Source organism: Arachis ipaensis, chromosome B9 (genome assembly GCF_059453495.1).
Source record: "Arachis ipaensis isolate K30076 ecotype BB chromosome B9, ASM5945349v1, whole genome shotgun sequence".
NCBI lineage: Eukaryota > Viridiplantae > Streptophyta > Magnoliopsida > Fabales > Fabaceae > Arachis > Arachis ipaensis.
In genome coordinates, this window is record NC_142444.1 from 30,657,533 (window position 1) to 30,674,857 (window position 17,325).

General features: G+C 41.9%; 1 protein-coding gene across 1 annotated transcript in view; it reads right to left on the minus strand.

The window, feature by feature from the left end:
- Positions 1–17,325, minus strand: part of LOC107615294 (2-alkenal reductase (NADP(+)-dependent)-like) — an 89,975-nt gene that overhangs the window by 12,711 nt on the left and 59,939 nt on the right. The gene's annotated exons all lie outside the window — the stretch shown is intronic.

Consider the following 17,325-nt stretch of genomic DNA (forward strand, 5'->3'; position numbering starts at 1 on the left):
TATCTTTTTCAAAATCCAAATTTATCTTTTTCAAATATCTTTCATATCTTTTCAATTTTAAATCACATCTTTTCATATCATACTTATTTTTTTAAATCATATCTTCTATCTTATCTTTTTTTAAAAATTTTCGAAAACCCACCCCCTCCCTTTTAAATCCACATTCGGCTTCCCTCCTCTCATCCACCATTCGACACTAGCTCTCCTTCTATCCCTATCCTTTCTTTTCTTTTGCTTGCGGACAAGCAAACCTCTAAGTTTGGTGTGTTTATTCGTGATCACTAAATTATACCCACTAAAGGAAAACAAACCATTCCAAGAAACAAGAAGCAAGAAAGAGAGAATTCCAAAACCACTTTGGAATCAAGGAAAGTTCTTAACCAAAGAACATTCAGACCATTACTACAAAATAATGGGTCTAAGATCAGTGATCCCGGAAGTCAAGTTCGATCTGAAGGAAGATGAATATCCAGAGATCCAAGAGCAGATTCGAAATAGGAACTGGAAAGTCCTAGCTAATCCTGAAACAAAAGTGGGAAGGAATATGGTTCAGGAGTTCTACGCTAATCTGTGGCAAACAGACAGGCAGAGAATATCTGGAACTGCCCTCTATGACTATTGGACTATGGTCAGAGGAAAGATTTTTCACATCCACCCTGACAAAATCAGGGAGATCTTTAAGCTACCTCAGCTGAAAGATGACCCAGACTCCTTCAATAGGAGAATGATGAGAACAAATAAGGGCCTGGATAAGATTCTAGAGAATATATGCATCCCTGAAGCCAGGTGGACCACCAGCAGCAAGGGTGTCCCAAATCAACTCAAGAGAGAAGATCTTAAACCAGTCGCCAGAGGATGGCTGGACTTCATTGGGCATTCTATATTGCCCACTAGCAACCGTTCTGAAGTCACCGTCAAAAGAGTAGTGATGATCCATTGCATTATGTTGGGAAAAGAAGTGGAAGTTCATCAACTGATTCCATCTGAATTTTACATACTTGCAAACAAGAACTCCAAAGATGCCAGGTTGGCTTATCCAAGCCTAATCTCTATTCTCTGCAAAGATGCTGGAGTAAGGATGGGAATAACAGAGTACATCTCAGTGGAGCAACCAATCACTAAAACCACAATGGAAAAACAACAAATGCAGGATGACCCCATCAAGAGGAGGGCACAAGAATTCCTCCCGGAAGTCCCTTAATTTGAATATTGGGAACAGCTTGAAGCATCTGTCACCAAGTTGCAAGAATCTATGGACCAAATAAAGGAAGAACAGAAAAATCAAAATAGTATGCTCTGTAAACTGCTCAGGGAACAAGAAGAGCAAGGGCATGACTTAAAGGAACTGAAGCGTCAGAAGTTATCTCTTGAAGGACCAAGCACTCCACAGACTAGAGGAACATCCACATCCCAAACTCAAGGTTGTTGAGCTCTAATCTTAACCTTAACTCTGTGATAATTGTTCTTATTTTTAGTTTTACCTTAGAAGTTATAGTAGTAATTAGTAGTTATTTTATCTCCAATTAAGCTATAATTTATTTTTCTCATCATCATTAAACATGAATAAAATAGAAGATTTTCTTTAGAATAAGGAGGCAATATTTTTCAAATTTTTAATAAAACAAATTCTAATTGTTTACATGTGGTGGCAATGCTTTTGCCTTCTGAATGAATGCCTGAACAGAGCATATGTCTTTAGAATTTGATGTTCTTGAATGTTAAATATGTTGGCTCTTGAAAGAATAATGAACATGAGACATGTTATTGATAATCTGAAATATCATAAAAATGATTCTTGAAGCAAGAAAAAGCAGTGAATACAAAGCTTGCAAAAAAAAAAAGCAAGCAGAAAAAGCCAATAGCCCTTAAAACCAAAAGGCAAGGGTAGTAAAAAGGATCCAAGGCTTTGAGCATCAGTGGATAGGAGGGTCTAAGGGAATCAAATCCTGGTCTAAGCGGCTAAACCAAGCTGTCCCTAACCATGTGCTTGTGGCGTGAAGGTGTCAAGTGAAAACTTGAGACTGAGCGGTTAAAGTCAAGGTCCAAAGCAAAAAGAAGAGTGTGCTTAAGAACCCTGGACACCTCTAATTGGGGACTTTAGCAAAGCTGAGTCACAATCTGAAAAGGTTCACCCAATTATGTGTCTGTGGCATTTATGTATCCGGTGGTAATACTGGAAAACAAAGTGCTTAGGGCCACGGCCAAGACTCATAAAAGTAGCTGTGTTCAAGAATCAACATACTGAACCAGGAGAATCAATAACACTATCTGAATTCTAAGTTCCTATAGATGCCAATCATTCTGAGCTTCAATGGATAAAGCGAGATGCCAAAACTGTTCGGAAGCAAAAAGCTACTAGTCCCGCTCATTTAATTAGAATCTGAGTTTCACTCAAAAACTCGGAGATATTATTGCTTCGTAACTTATTTGTATTCTATTTTATTTGTCTAGTTGCTTGGGGACAAGCAACAGTTTAAGTTTGGTGTTGTGATGAGCGGATATTTTATACGCTTTTTGGGGTTAATTTCATGTAGTTTTTAGGATGTTTTAGTTAAGTTTTTAGTATATTTTCATTAGTTTCTAGGAAAAATTCATATTTCTGGAATTTACTATGAGTTTGTATGCTTTTCTGTAATTTCAGATATTTTCTGGCTGAAATTGAGGGAGCTGAGCAAAAATCTGATTCGGGCTGAAAAAGGATTGCTGATGCTGTTGGATTCTGACCTCTCTGCACTCGGAATGGATTTTCTGGAGCTACAGAAGTCCGATTGGCGCGCTTTCAATTGCGTTGGAAAGTAGACATCCAGGGCTTTCCAGCAATATATAATAGTTTATACTTTTCTCAAGGATAGACAACGTAAACTGGCATTCAACGCCAGTTCCATGTTGCAGTCTGGCGTCCAGCGCCAGAAACAGGTTACAAGTTGGAGTTCAATGCCAGAAATAGGTTACAACCTGGCGTTGAACGCCCAAAACAGCCCAGGCACGTGAGAAGCTTTAGTCTCAGCCCCAGCACACACCAAGTGGGCCCCAAAAGTGGATTTCTGCACTATCTATCATAATTTACTCATTTTCTGTAAACCAGGGTTACTAGTTTAGTATTTAAACAACTTTTAGAGATTTATTTTGTATCTCATGACATTTTAGATCTGAAATTTGTACCTTTTGGCAGCATGAGTCTCTAAACCCCATTGTTGGGGGTGAGGAGCTCTGCAGCGTCTCGATGAATTAATGCAAGTACTTCTATTTTCCATTCAAACATGCGTGTTCCTATCTAAGATATTCATTCGCACTTAATTATGGAGAAGGTGATGATCCGTGACACTCATCACCTTCCTCAACCCATGAACGTGTGCATGACAACCACCTCTGTTCTATATTAGATTGAATGAGTATCTCTTAGATTCCATAATCAGAATCTTCGTGGTATAAGCTAGAATTGATGGCGTCATTCAGGAGAATCCGGAAAGTCTAAACCTTGTCTGTGGTATTTCGAGTAGGATTCTGGGATTGGATGACTGTGACGGGCTTCAAACTCGCGAGTGCTGGGCGTAGTGACAGACGCAAAAGGATAGTAAATCCTATTCCAGTATGATCAAGAACCTCTAGATGATTAGCCGTGCTGTGATAGAGCATTTGGACCATTTTCACTGAGGAGATGGGAAGTAGCCATTGACAACGGTGACACCTTACATAGAGCTTGCCATGGAAGGAACTTTGCACTTTTGTATGCATGAGGGAAGAGGAATACAAGAGAAAAGCTGAAATTCAGAAGACAAAGCATCTCCAAAACCCCAACATATTCTCCATTACTGCATAATAAGTATTTATTTCATACTCTCTTATTCTTCGTAATTCAATTTGATAAGTGAATTATTTTCCTGACTAAGAGTTACAAGATAACCATAGATTGCTTCAAGCCAACAATCTCCGTGGGATTCGACCCTTACTCACGTAAGGTATTACTTGGACGACCCAGTGCACTTGCTGGTTAGTTGTGCGGAATTACATAGTGTGAAGTAATTTTCGTGCACCAGGTACCGACCCGACCGGTCGCTGGGCATGGTGACTTGGGCCGCCTAGTGGCAAGTCGGGCGTGCTTCGGGTCGGGTGTTGGGGACCGAACCGTCAGATTTTCCCTGTTGTGGGGGATGGTTCAGGGATTGGGTCGGAGGCGATGCACCGACCCGTCGGCCAATCGGGCTGGACTTGTGGTGGTCCGTAACAGTGCCCCCAACGCGGCAGCCTTGAGGTTTGAAGCTCGTGGCTAGGCGCGTTTGTCCTACTCGCCGAGTCGGGACGTGTTCTCCTTCTCGGGAGCTCGTTGATAGTATCCGTGTTCCTCACGCGTGGTCAACTCGTCTCTCCCTTGGTGCTGCCTCCTTGGCTTCTGCGCTAGGCATTAAATGCCCATCATTTCATGATTTGAAAGAGGCGTGAAATGACAATTATGCCCCTTCCTTTTGGCGCTCCTTTGGTGGTTATGTCTTTCGGTCTTTGCCCCCTTTTAGTTTCGTAACTTCTTCTTCACTTTCCTCTTCTTCTTCTTCTTCTATTTTCTCTCATTCACTGCTTCTTTTTGTTCTCCTTTTGCCCTTCGCTACTGCTTTGGCCTCCTTTCTATTTTCAGTGCTGCTTCGCCCTTTGGATTCTTCCTTCGATTTCGCGGATTTTGCATCTTCCTGGTATGTTGTTTTTACAGTTTTCTTTGCTTACTTTTCCCTTTGGTATTTCCTTGTGTATTTTCCTTGTGCATGCCTGGGTTTTGTTTATTTTTCTTTTAGAGGGGGTGCCACTAGGTATTTTCTTAGCTTTTGCTTAGGTTTTGGGTTAGTATAAGGGTGCATGGAGGGTGGTTTAGGGAGTTGTAGCTTGTTTTTCATTGTTTTTAGGGTTCCTGACCTCCCGTCCTGACTAAGTGATCCCCCTGCTGTAGGTATGGCCGAGCGTCCCATGGCTCCAAACATGGCTCAGCGGCTGCTAGCCGATTTCGTCGACCACTACGCCTGGGTTACTTCCGACGTGAAGGATACCCCATCCGGGGTTACCCGAGAGAGCCTCCAAGAACTTCGCCAGGCTGGGCTTTTGTACGGAGGGGGTCCCGAGGAGGCGTTCTACCAGGTCTACGTTCCCGCTGACCGGGAACGCGTTTGCCATAAAAATTTGGTGTCTCCGCGTGTGGTTGATTGGTTGTGGGTTTACAGACCAATGTTTACTACTCTGGGAGTTCGTCTTCCGTTTTTTCCCTTTGTGATGGGTTTGTTAAATCGGTGCGATCTTGCTCCGTCGTAGCTGCATCCGAATACTGTGATTACCATGCGGGGGAGGTTTTCGGGAAGATCATGAAACCATTGATCTTCTAGACCGAAAGATATCATGGGAGATCCCCTGTTCAGAACGGCGGGACCTCCCGTTGAGATGGATAGGACCCGGGTATCCCTTTTTGCTGCCAATCTAGACTTCGGAGGGTTATCACGTCCGACCACGATGTTGACCACAAAAGTTGGGGGGTTGTCGGCATTCCCTGCGGGCTCTTGTCTTGGTTTGATAGTTCGGCTGCGGTCCTCCTTGGAGCGTTCTCGCTCTCGCCTCCTTGGTTCTCGGATGAGTTGGGAGAACTCGTTCAGCTTTCCTTCCCTGATGACTTGCTCTAAAGCATCTTTGAGATCGAAGCAGTCCTGGGTTTTGTGACCAAACCCCTTATGGTAATCACAGTAAAGGCTTTTGTTTCTTCCTGTTCTCTCTTTCAATGGTCTGGGTCTGGATAGGATTCCCTTGTCCGCAATCTGCTGGTAGACTTCTACTATGGGCGCCGCAAGTGGCGTGTAGTTTATGAATCTCCCTACTCATGGGAGTTGTTTTGATTGTTTTGCCGAGGTTCCATCCCTGGGAGCTTCCTTGTACCTGTCGACCTGGGGGGCCTGCTGTGCTAGGGGGTTCGAGGGCTGCCGTTTGTTGCCTGCCACGACCTGGCTTACCTCGTCATCGTTGATGTATTCTTTAGCCACACTTTGAATTTCCTGCATGGTTCAGAGGGACTTCGTAGTGAGGTATTTTCTAAAGTCCTCATTTAGCAAGTTGTTCGTCAGGCAGAGACTGGGAACTGAGTCAGTGAAGGCATCGATTTCTAAACATTCATCATTGAATCTGTCCAGGAACTTTCTGGTCGGCTCTCCGGGTTTTTGGGTAACTCCTAGCAAGTTGATCGGGTGTTTTGCCTTGGCTATGCGTGTCGTGAATCGAGCTAGAAAGCTTTGGGAGATGTTTGTGAAGGTCGTGATGGATCATTGTGGGAGTGCATTAAACCATCGGATCGCTGGGCCGGTCAGCATCACAGAGAATGCTCGGTACCTGACCGCGTCGCCTACCCCTTCCAGATTCATTCTTGCTTCAAATGCCGTGAGGTGTTCCTGGGGGTCCTTAGTCCCGTCGTACCTCATGTTCGTTGGCTTGTCAAAATTCCTCGGAAGCCGGACCTTGAAGATCGAGGGGTGGAAAGGAGTGGCTCCCATGATGACGAGTTCCAGCCGTTTCCTGGCTTTTCCTTTTTGGGACTCCCCGTGGCTTTCGGATCTACCTCGGGTAGACCGAGAGGTTGCCTGCGTATGTGCTTCGTCTTCGTGCTTTGTCGAACTCCTTTCTCGGCTCTCGTATCTTTGGGAGGGGGAGCGGGTGCGGGATCAGCTGGCGTCCCCGGGGGATCGGCTGATGTCTCCGTGGGATCGACTCCTCACTGCCAGCTCCCTTTCAGGGTTTTGTAGTACTATGTGTCTAAGCTCCTGCATAATCTTGGCGCTATCGGCTCCCATCCCTCTGAAGGGATGTCTTTCAGGGGTCTTGGTGTAGATTGGTTGGTTTGGCTGAACGGAGGATCGTGGTTGTTCGCCGGCGCGAGCTGTTGAACTCGCCCTACTCAAGCGGGCCCCTCCTCTTTCACGAAGCTCCCCTGACGTGGGGAGTCGCTCTATGTCTGCTCCAGGGTCCCCACAGACGGAGCCAATGTTCGTGACCTCGGGTGCTCGACGGGTCGGGTGGCAATGAGAGGATGAGCGGGTGAGGCCTTGGACCAACTTGGAGTGGGTGTAGAGATGCGGGTTGAAAAGCTGACGACGCTGGAGGCGGTGTGGATGGGGGGGGGGTGGTGGCCACCTGCAAGGACACTCCGACGATCAAGTCAACGTCCGTATGAGGTGATAGCCAAATTAGGTAAGATGTTACGTACCTTGGGGGGAGAGCTGGCATCTTCCCTTATATACCGTGCTGAATGGGTGATAAACCCATATTTTATGATATATTTTGTGCTTACTTTGAGTAATTTATTTAATCCTTCACCCACTTATTCATGTTAATTGCATAGTTTTACTTTCCCTCCCTTATTATGTGATGTATGTGAAAAACATGTTTCTTATGCTTTAAAATCAATTATTTTAATTACCTTTATTTCCATTCGATGCCGTGATTAGTGTGTTGAGTAGTTTCAGATCTTCTAAGGCAGGAATGACTCAAAGGATGGAAAAGAAAACATACAAAAATGGAAGGAAAGCACAAAACGGAGTTTCTAAAGAAACTGGTATCCACGCGATCGCATGGACGACGCGGACGCATGCCAAGCGCGAATCAACAGCGACGCGGCCGCATGACTGACGCGACCGCGCGCCTTAAGCAAAACACATATGACGTGGTCGCATGACTGACGCGACCGCGTGACAAGAAAAGCTCCGAATGACATGACCGCGTGACCCACGCAGACGCGTGACAGAGGCCACGCACCAGAAATTGCAGAAAACGCTCCCAGCGATTTCTGAAGCCCTTTTTGGCCCAAATCCAAGTCCAGAAGGCATAGACCAGAGGTTATAAAGTGTGGAAATGCATCCATTCAAAAAGGAGAGCTCGCCAATTAGTTACTTCTCATGATTTAGATTAGTTTTGAGAGAGGTTCTCTCCTCTCTCTCTTAGGATTTAGGACTTCTCTTAGTTTTAGGAGTGACTCTCAATCCCAGGTTTAATGTTCCTTTGCTTCAAGCTTCCCTTTTACTTTTATTCCATTACCTTAGTTGATTATTTACCTTTGCCATTTAATTTATGAATTCTTCTATGTTTCAGATTATTTGAATTAATGTTAATTGAGGTATTCCAGTTTATTACTGCTTTCTTTAATTTATGTTATTGTTGCTTTACATCTGAAAGGCATTTTTATTCCAGCAAATTTACTTTTTTCCTTTTGGTTTTGGTTAAGAAATCAGTAACTTAGGAGTTACCTTATCTCAACATAATTGATAACTGTTATCTTTGCTAATTGAATTGAGCTTCAATAATCCCAACCTTTTCTTAGGAAATAAATAGGATTCGAAGATCAAACTAATTAGTCCCTTGACTTTCCTTTGCTTTAGTAAAGGTTAACTAAGTCGAATTAAGATTCAACTTTCATTGTTTTTGATAAGGATAACTAAGTCTGGACTTCCAAATTCTCATACCTTGCCAAAATTTTTTTTTACAGTTATTTATTTATTTTTAATTGCCATTTAAATTATTTGTCATATTCGTTCCTCATTCTTGAAACCCCAAATCTACAATCTCCATAACCAATAATAAGAACATACTTCCCTACAGTTCCTTGAGAAGACGACCCGATGTTTGAATACTTCGGTTATCAATTTATTTAAGGGGTTTGTTACTTGTGACAACCAAAATGTTTGTACGAAGGGATTTTTGTTGGTTTAGAAACTATATCTACAACGTGACTGTTTTATTAAAATTCTTTACTGGCAAAAATCCTAACGTCAATGGGCCCATAGGTGACCTAGCCCACTGGCCAGGAGGCTTCTATGAGCTGTCCTGGTCCACGTGGGGGGGGGGGGAAGGAGCAGGTCGTTTCAGTTTCCGGGTTGGGGCTTCGGGTGCTGCCCCGAGGGTACCGACCCGAACGGTCGTTGGGCGTGGTGACTTAGGCCGCCTCGTGGCAAGTCGGGCGTGCTTCAGATCGGGTGTTGAAGACTAACCCGTCGGGTTGTCCCTGTTGTAGGGGATGGTTCGGGGCTTGGGTCGGAGGCGATGCTCCGACCCGTCGGCCAATCAGGCTGGACTTGTGGCAGTCCGTAACAATTTTCTTCCTTTTCCTTTTGTCTTTCTCATCATTGTCATTCCCTTCGTCTTTCTCTTCCTTTCACGATACGTTTCTGCCGTCCTTGTATCTTGCTTCAAAGTTTAAACATTATAATTTAAAATTTATTAAGTATGACTAATTCTTGATTATTCATGAAATTTATTTGAGATTTGGCTTTTGATTTTATGATTAACTTTTTTTTTTGACAAATATAAGTTGTTGGATATTGATTTGTATGAATTTGTTCTTGGTACGTAATCAGGACCCGCATGAGAATGTAAATTTAAGTAGAGAAACACGGCTCATGGAAAGTCACATAGAATATGTGCCATGAGTCAGTAAAAATTTGAGAATTGATATTTAACTATGTGAGTATAATTAATTAAAGGCTTTTGAGCCTTTAATTTAGATAGTTTCATTTGTGTGTAATTAAATTAGTTGAAAGAAACCAGCAAACTGTGAACTTGGGTATTAATATGGATTTAATGAAGTCTTTAAACTGACTATTTAAACAACCAATGGATTTTACTTAATTGGGCTTGACGAACGGACTCTCTGCTAGTAAAGAATTTTATAAAAATAATCACGTTGTAAGTATAGTTTCTAAACCAGCAAAGAATCCTTTCGTACAAAAGTTTGGTTGTCACAAGTAACAAACCCCTAATAAAATTGATAACCAAAGTATTTGAACCTCGGGTTGTCTCTCAAAGAATTGCAGGGAGATGTACTTATTATTGGTTATGAGTTTTCTGGGAAATTTGGAGTTAGGGCAATGGGCACAAGCATATGATTGTAAATTAAAGTAATGAAAATTAAAAGAGATTTATATTATTCTAAATAAAAAGCCTTGAATGGAAGAATGATTAATTGGAAGTTCTATTCTTGTTGGAATTTTCTCAAGTGTAGTATAAAGAGGTTGTTATTTTCACTTAGTTAACCCTTACTAAATAAAGAAAAGACAAGTGATTGAGCTAACTCTTATTCGCAAATCCTAGTCCTCTTCCTTAGGAAGGTCTAGCGTTAGTAAATACAGAATTAGCCAACAACTTCCAATTTAACTGACCACTTGAGCATTCCAACTCAAGTGTCTCCAATTAATCAATTCATCAATTAAAGCTAAGAATGTAAAAAGCTAAATTAAAATCATAAATATGAAATACCTCAAATTGCATTAAATAAGAAATCAAATCTAACATGGAGAGTTCATAAATCAAATTGGAAAAATAAACAAACTAAAGTAATAGAATAAATAAAAGTAGAAGAGAACATAATTAAAGGAACATTGAACCTGGAATGAAGAAGCAATCCAAAAATTAAGAGAAATCCTAAATCCTAAATCCTAAGAGAGAGAGGAGAGAGCTTCTCTCTCTAAGAACTACATCTAAAACCTAAAATTGTTAATTATGAATGTTGTGTTATCCTCGTTATGAATGGATGGATTCTCCCACTTTATAGCCTCTAATCTGTATTTTCTAGATCGAAAACTGGGTCAAAAACAGCCCAGAAATCACCCCAGCAATTTCTGGTACGTACAGGTCGGCAAAGTCACACGTACGCGTCGTCCATGCGTTAGCGTGGATTGGGTTTTTGCCAGGTCACGCGTCCGCGTAATCTACGCGTGCGCGTCGCCTGGCTTCGGGGTAGCTATATCAAATTATATATCGTTGCGAAGCCCCGGACATTAGCTTTCCAACGCAACTAGAACCGCATCATTTGGACTTTTGTAGCTCAAGTTATGGTCGATTTAGTACCAGGAGGTCAGACTGGACAGCATTAGCAGTTCCTTCAGTTTCTTGTATTCCTTCCACTTTCGCATGCTTCCTTTCCATCCTCTAAGCCATTCCTGCCCTGTAATCCCTAAAATCACTTAACTCACATATCACAGAATTGAATGGTAATAAGAGAGGATTAAGATTAGCAAATATAAGGCCAAAGAAGTATGGTTTCAATCATAGCACAAAATCAGGAAGGAAAAAATGTAAACTCATGCAAATCATATGAATAAGTGAGTAAAGAATTGATATAAACCACTCAAATTAGCACAAGATAAACCATAAAATAGTGGTTTATCAAGCTCCCCACACTTAAACATTAGCATGTCCTCATGCTAAGCTTAAGAGAAATGGTGCACGAAATTGTGATCATCAATGGCGCCATCAACATGGTACGCTCAATTGTAATCTCAACTTTTTATCACAACTTCGCACAACTAACCAGCAAGTGCACTGGGTCGTCCAAGTAATAAACCTTACGCGAGTAAGGGTCGATCCCACGGAGATTGTTGGTATGAAGCAAGCTATGGTCATCTTGTAAATCTCAGTCAGGCGAATATAGAATGGTTATGGAGTTTTCAAAAATAAATAATAAAATAAGGAAAGAAATACTTATGTAAATCATTAGTGAGAATTTCAGATGAGCGCATAGAGATGCTTTTGTTCCTCTGAACCTCTGCTTTCCTGCTGTCTTCATCCAATCAATCCTACTCCTTTCCATGGCTGGCTTTATGTAAGGACATCACCGTTGTCAATGGCTACTTTTAATCCTCTCTGGAAAATGGTCCGATGCGTGTCACTGCATGGCTAATCGTCTGGAGGCATCACCCTTGTCAATGGCTGCATCCTATCCTCTTGTGAAAATGGTCCAAATGCTCTGTCACAGCACGACTAATCATCTGAGGTTCTCGATCATACTGGAATAGGATTTACCCTCCTTTTGCGTCTGTCACTACGCCCAGCACTCGCGAGTTTGAAGTTCGTCACAGTCATTCAATCCCAGAATCCTACTCGGAATACCACAGACAAGGTTTAGACTTTCCGGATTCTCATGAATGCCGCCATCAATCTAGCTTATACCACGAAGATTATGATTAAGAGATCCAAGAGATAATCATTCAATCGAAGGTAGAACGGAAGTGGTTGTCAGGCACGCATTCATAGGGAATGATGATGATTATCACGTTCATCACATTCATGTTGAAGTGCAAATGAATATCTTAGAAGCGGAATAAGTTGAATTGAATAGAAAAACAGTAGTACTTTGCATTAATTCATGAAGAACAGCAGAGCTCCACACCTTAATTTATGGAGTGCAGAAACTCTACCGTTTGAAAATACATAAGTGAAAGGTTCAGGCATGGCCGAGAGGCCAGCCCCCAAAACGTGATCACAGGATCAAAAATACAATCCCGGATGTCAAATACAATAGTAAAAAGTCCTATTTATACTAAACTAGTTACTAGAGTTTACAGAAGTAAGTAATTGATGCATAAATCCACTTCCGGGGCCCACTTGGTGTGTTCTTGGACTGAGCTTGAATTTTACACGTACAGAGGCTCTTTCTGGAGTTGAACGCCAGGTTGTAACGTATTTCTGGCGTTCAACTCTGGTTTGTGACTTGTTTCTGGCGTTTAACTCCAGACAGCAGCGTAGAACTGCCGTTCAACGCCCTTTTACATCGTCTAAACTCGTTCAAAGTATGGACTATTATACATTGCTGGAAAGCCCTGGATGTCTACTTTCCAACGCAATTGAAAGCGCGCCATATTGAGTTCCGTAGCTCCAGAAATTCCACTTTGAGTGCAGGGAGGTCAGAATCCAACAGCATCAGCAGTCCTTCTTCAACCTCTGAATCTGATTTTTGCTCAAGTCCCTCAATTTCAGCCAGGAAATACCTGAAATCACAGAAAAACACACAAACTCATAGTAAAGTCCAGAAATGTGAATTTAACATAAAAACTAATAAAAACATCCCTAAAAGTAACTAGATTCTACTAAAAACATACTAAAAACAATGCCAAAAAGCGTATAAATTATCTGCTCATCACAACACCAAACTTAAATTGTTGCTTGTCCCCAAGCAACTGAAAATCAAATAGGATAAAAAGAAGAGAATATACTATAAATTCCAAACTATCAATGAAAGATAGCTCCAATTAAATGAGCGGGACTTGTAGCTTTTTGCCTCTTGAATAGTTTTGGCATCTCACTTTATCCATTGAAGTTCAGAATGATTGGCTTCTATAGGAACTCAGAGTTCAGATAGTGTTATTGATTCTCCTAGTTCAGTATGATGATTCTTGAACATAGCTATTTTATGAGTCTTGGCCGTGGCCCTAAGCACTTTATTTTCCAGTATTACCACCGGATACATAAATGCCACAGACACATAATTGGGTGAACCTTTTCAGATTGTGACTCAGCTTTGCTAAAGTCCCCAATTAGAGGTGTCCAGGGTTCTTAAGCACACTCTTCTTTTGCTTTGGACCTTGACTTTAACCGCTCAGTCTCAAGTTTTCACTTGACACCTACACGCCACAAGTACATGGTTAGGGACAGCTTGGTTTAGCCGCTTAGGCCAGGATTTTATTCCTTTGGGCCCTCCTATCCACTGATGCTCAAAGCCTTGGGATCCTTTTTATTTGCCCTTGCCTTTTGGTTTTAAGGGTTATTGGCTTTTTGCTCTTGCCTCTTGGTTTTAAGAGCTTTTGGCTTTTTCTGCTTGCTTTTTCTTTTTCTTTCTATTTTTTTTTCGCCTATTTTTTTTCTCTTTTTTTCTGCAAGCTTTGTTCTTTGCTGCTTTTTCTTGCTTCAAGAATCATTTTTATGGTTTTTCAAATTATCAAATAACATGTCTCCTTGTCATCATTCTTTCAAGAGCCAACATATTTAACATTCTTAAACAACAACTTCAAAAGACATATGCACTGTTCAAGCATACATTCAGAAAACAAGAAGCATTGTCACCACATCAAAATAATTAAACTAAGTTCAAGGATAAATTCGAAACTCATGTACTTCTTGTTCTTTTGAATTAAAACAGTTTTCATTTAAGAGAGGTGATGGATTCATAGGACATTCATAACTTTAAGACAAAGTTACTAACTACTAATGATCATGTAATAAGACTCAAACATAGATAAGCACTTAACATAAAAAAAACGAAAAACAGAGAATAAGAACAGGGAATGAGTCCACCTTAGTGATGGTGGCATTTCCTTCTTGAGGAACCAATGATGTCCTTGAGCTCTTCTATGTCTCTTCCTTGTCTTTGTTGCTCCTCCATCATTGCTTTTTGATCTTCTCTTATTTCATAAAGAATGATGGAGTGCTCTTGATGTTCCACCCTTAATTGTCCCATGTTGGAACTTAATTCTCCTAGGGAGGTGTTGATTTGCTCCCAATAGTTTTGTGGAGGGAAATGCATTGGAGGCATTTCTGGGATCTCATGGTGATGAATTTCATGCGCCTCTTGAGCTACATGAATGGGCTCTCTTGCTTGCTCCATCCTTTTCTTAGTGATGGGCTTCTCTTCCTCAATGGGAATGTCTCCTTCTATGGAAGCTCCAGCTGAGTAACAGAGATGGCAAATTCGAATCGGTTGCTAGTGGGGATGATGGAGCATTGTATGAACTCTAACCATCCTCTAGCCACAGGCTTGAGGTCCAGTCTTCTTAGTTGAACCGGCTTGCCTTTGGAGTCAATCTTCCATTGAGCTCCTTCCACACATATGTCCATGAGGACTTGGTCCAACCTTTGATTAAAGTTGACCCTTCTAGTGTAGGGGCGTGCATCTCCTTGCATCACAGGCAAGTTAAACGCCAACCTCATATTTTCCGGACTAAAATCTAAGTATTTCCCCCGAACCATGGTGAGATAATTCTTTGGGTCCGGGTTCTTACTTTGATCATGGTTCCTAGTGATCCATGCATTGGCATAGAACTCTTGAACCATTAGGATGCCGACTTGTTGAATGGGTTTTGTTAGAACTTCCCAACCTCTTCTTTGAATTTTATGTCGGATCTCCGGATACTCATTCTTCTTGAGCTTGAAAGGAACCTCAGGGATCACCTTCTTCTTGGCCACAACATCATAGAAGTGGTCTTGATGAGCTTTGGAGATGAATCTTTCCATCTCCCATGACTCGGAGGTGGAAGCTTTTGTCTTCCCTTTCCCTTTTCTAGAGGATTCTCCGGTCTTAGGTTCCGTCAATGGTAATGGAAAGATAAAAAGCTTATGCTTTTACCACACCAAACTTAGAATATTGCTCGCCCTCGAGCAAGAGAAGAAAGAAAAGATGAAGAAGAAGAAGAAAATATGGAGAAGAGGGGGAAAGGTGTATTCGGCCAAGAAGAGAAGAGAGGGTTGTGTTGTGTGAAAATGAGGAAGAATGGAGGGCTTTATATAGGGAAGGGGGGTTAGGTTCGGCCATGTAGGGTGGGTTGGGTGGGAAATTAATTTTGAATTTTGAAGGTAGGTGGAGTTTATGAGGTAGGTTTATGGGGAAGAGTGGATGGATGTGAGTGGTGAAGTGGTGATAGGGAAGAGAGATTGAGGTGATTGGTGAAGAGTTTTGGGGAAGAGTGTTTATGGGATGGTGTGAAAGAAGGGTGAGAAGAAGTGAGTGGAGGTAGGTGGGGATCCTGTGGGGTCCACAGATCCTGAGGTGTTCAAGGATTTACAACCTTGCACCAAATTAGGCATGTAAAATGCCTTTGCACACAACTCTGGGCGTTCAGCGCCAGATTGGTGCTTGTTCTGGGCGTTGAACGCCCATTTGTTGCCCATTTCTGGCGTTGAATGCCAGAACCATGCTTGTTCTGGGCGTTCAGCACCAGCTCTTCTCCAGGGTGCAATTCTGGCGTTCAAACGCCCAGATGCTGCCCATTTTAGGCGTTCAGCGCCAGAACCATGCTCTGTTCTGGCGTTGAATGCCAGCCAGATGCTTCTTACTGGCGTTTAAATGCCAGTAAGGCCTTCCTCCAGGGTGTGGTTTTTCTTCTGCTGTTTTTGATTCCGTTTTCTATTTTTATATTTATTTTGTGACTCCACATGATCATAAACCTAATAAAACATGAAAGAATAAGAAAAATATAATTAGATAAATAAAAATTGGGTTGCCTCCCAACAAGCGCTTCTTTAATGTCAATAGCTTGACAGTGGGCTCTCATGGAGCCTCACAGATGTTCAGAGCATTGTTGAGACTCCCCAACACCAAACTTATAGTTTGGATATGGGAGTTCAACACCAAACTTAGAGTTTGGTTGTGGCCTCCCAACACCAAACTTAGAGTTTGACTGTGGGGGGCTCTGGTTGACTCTGTTTTGAGAGAAGCTTACTGTGCCTCTTTTTCATGTTTACAGAAAGGTATCCTTGAGTTGTAAACACAAGGGAGTCCTCATTCAATTGAAGGACTAATTCACCTCTGTCAACATCAATCACAGCTCTTGTTGTGGCTAGGAAAGGTCTTCCAAGGATGATGAATTCATCCTCATTCTTCCCAGTATCCAAGACTATGAAATCAGCAGGGATGTAAAGGCCTTCAACCTTTACTAACACATCCTCTACTTGTCCATAAGCCTGTTTTCTTGAATTGTCTGCCATCTCTAATGAGATTTTAGCAGCTTGCACCCCATAGATTCCCAGTTTCTCTATTACAGAGAGGGGCATGAGGTTTATCCCTGAACCAAGGTCACACAGAGCCTTTTCAAAGATCATGTTGCCTATGGTACAAGGTATTACGAACTTTCCAGGATCCTGTTTCTTCTAAGGCAATGTCAGTTGATCCAGATCACTTAGTTCATTGGTGAACAAGGGAGGTTCATCTTCCCAAGTCTCAATACCAAATAACTTGGCATTCAGCTTCATGATTGCACCAAGAAACATGACAGCTTGCTCTTCAGTAACATCCTCATTCTCTTCAGAAGAGGAATACTCATCAGAGCTCATGAATGGCATAAGGAGGTTTAATGGAATCTCTATGTTCTCTAGATGAGTCTCAGATTCCTTTGGTTCCTCAGAGGGAAACTCCTTATTGATCACTGGACGTCCCAAGAGGTCTTCCTCACTAGGATTTACGTCCTCAACCTCCCTTACAGGTTCGACCATAGTGGTTATGTCAATGGCCTTGCACTCTCCTTTTGGATTTTCTTCTGTATTGCTTGGGAGAGTATTAGGAGGGATTTCAGTGATCCTTTTACTCAGCTGGCCCACTTGTGCTTCTAAATTTCTAATGGAGGATCTTGTTTCATTCATGAAACTCACAGTGGCCTTAGATAGATCAGAGACTAAATTTTCTAAGCTAGATGGATTCTGCTCAGAATTCTCTGTCTGTTGTTGAGTGGATGATGGAAAAGGTTTACTATTGTTAAACCTATTTCTTCCACCATTATTAAAGCCTTGTTGAGACTTTTGTTGATCCTTCCATGAGAAATTTGGATGATTTCT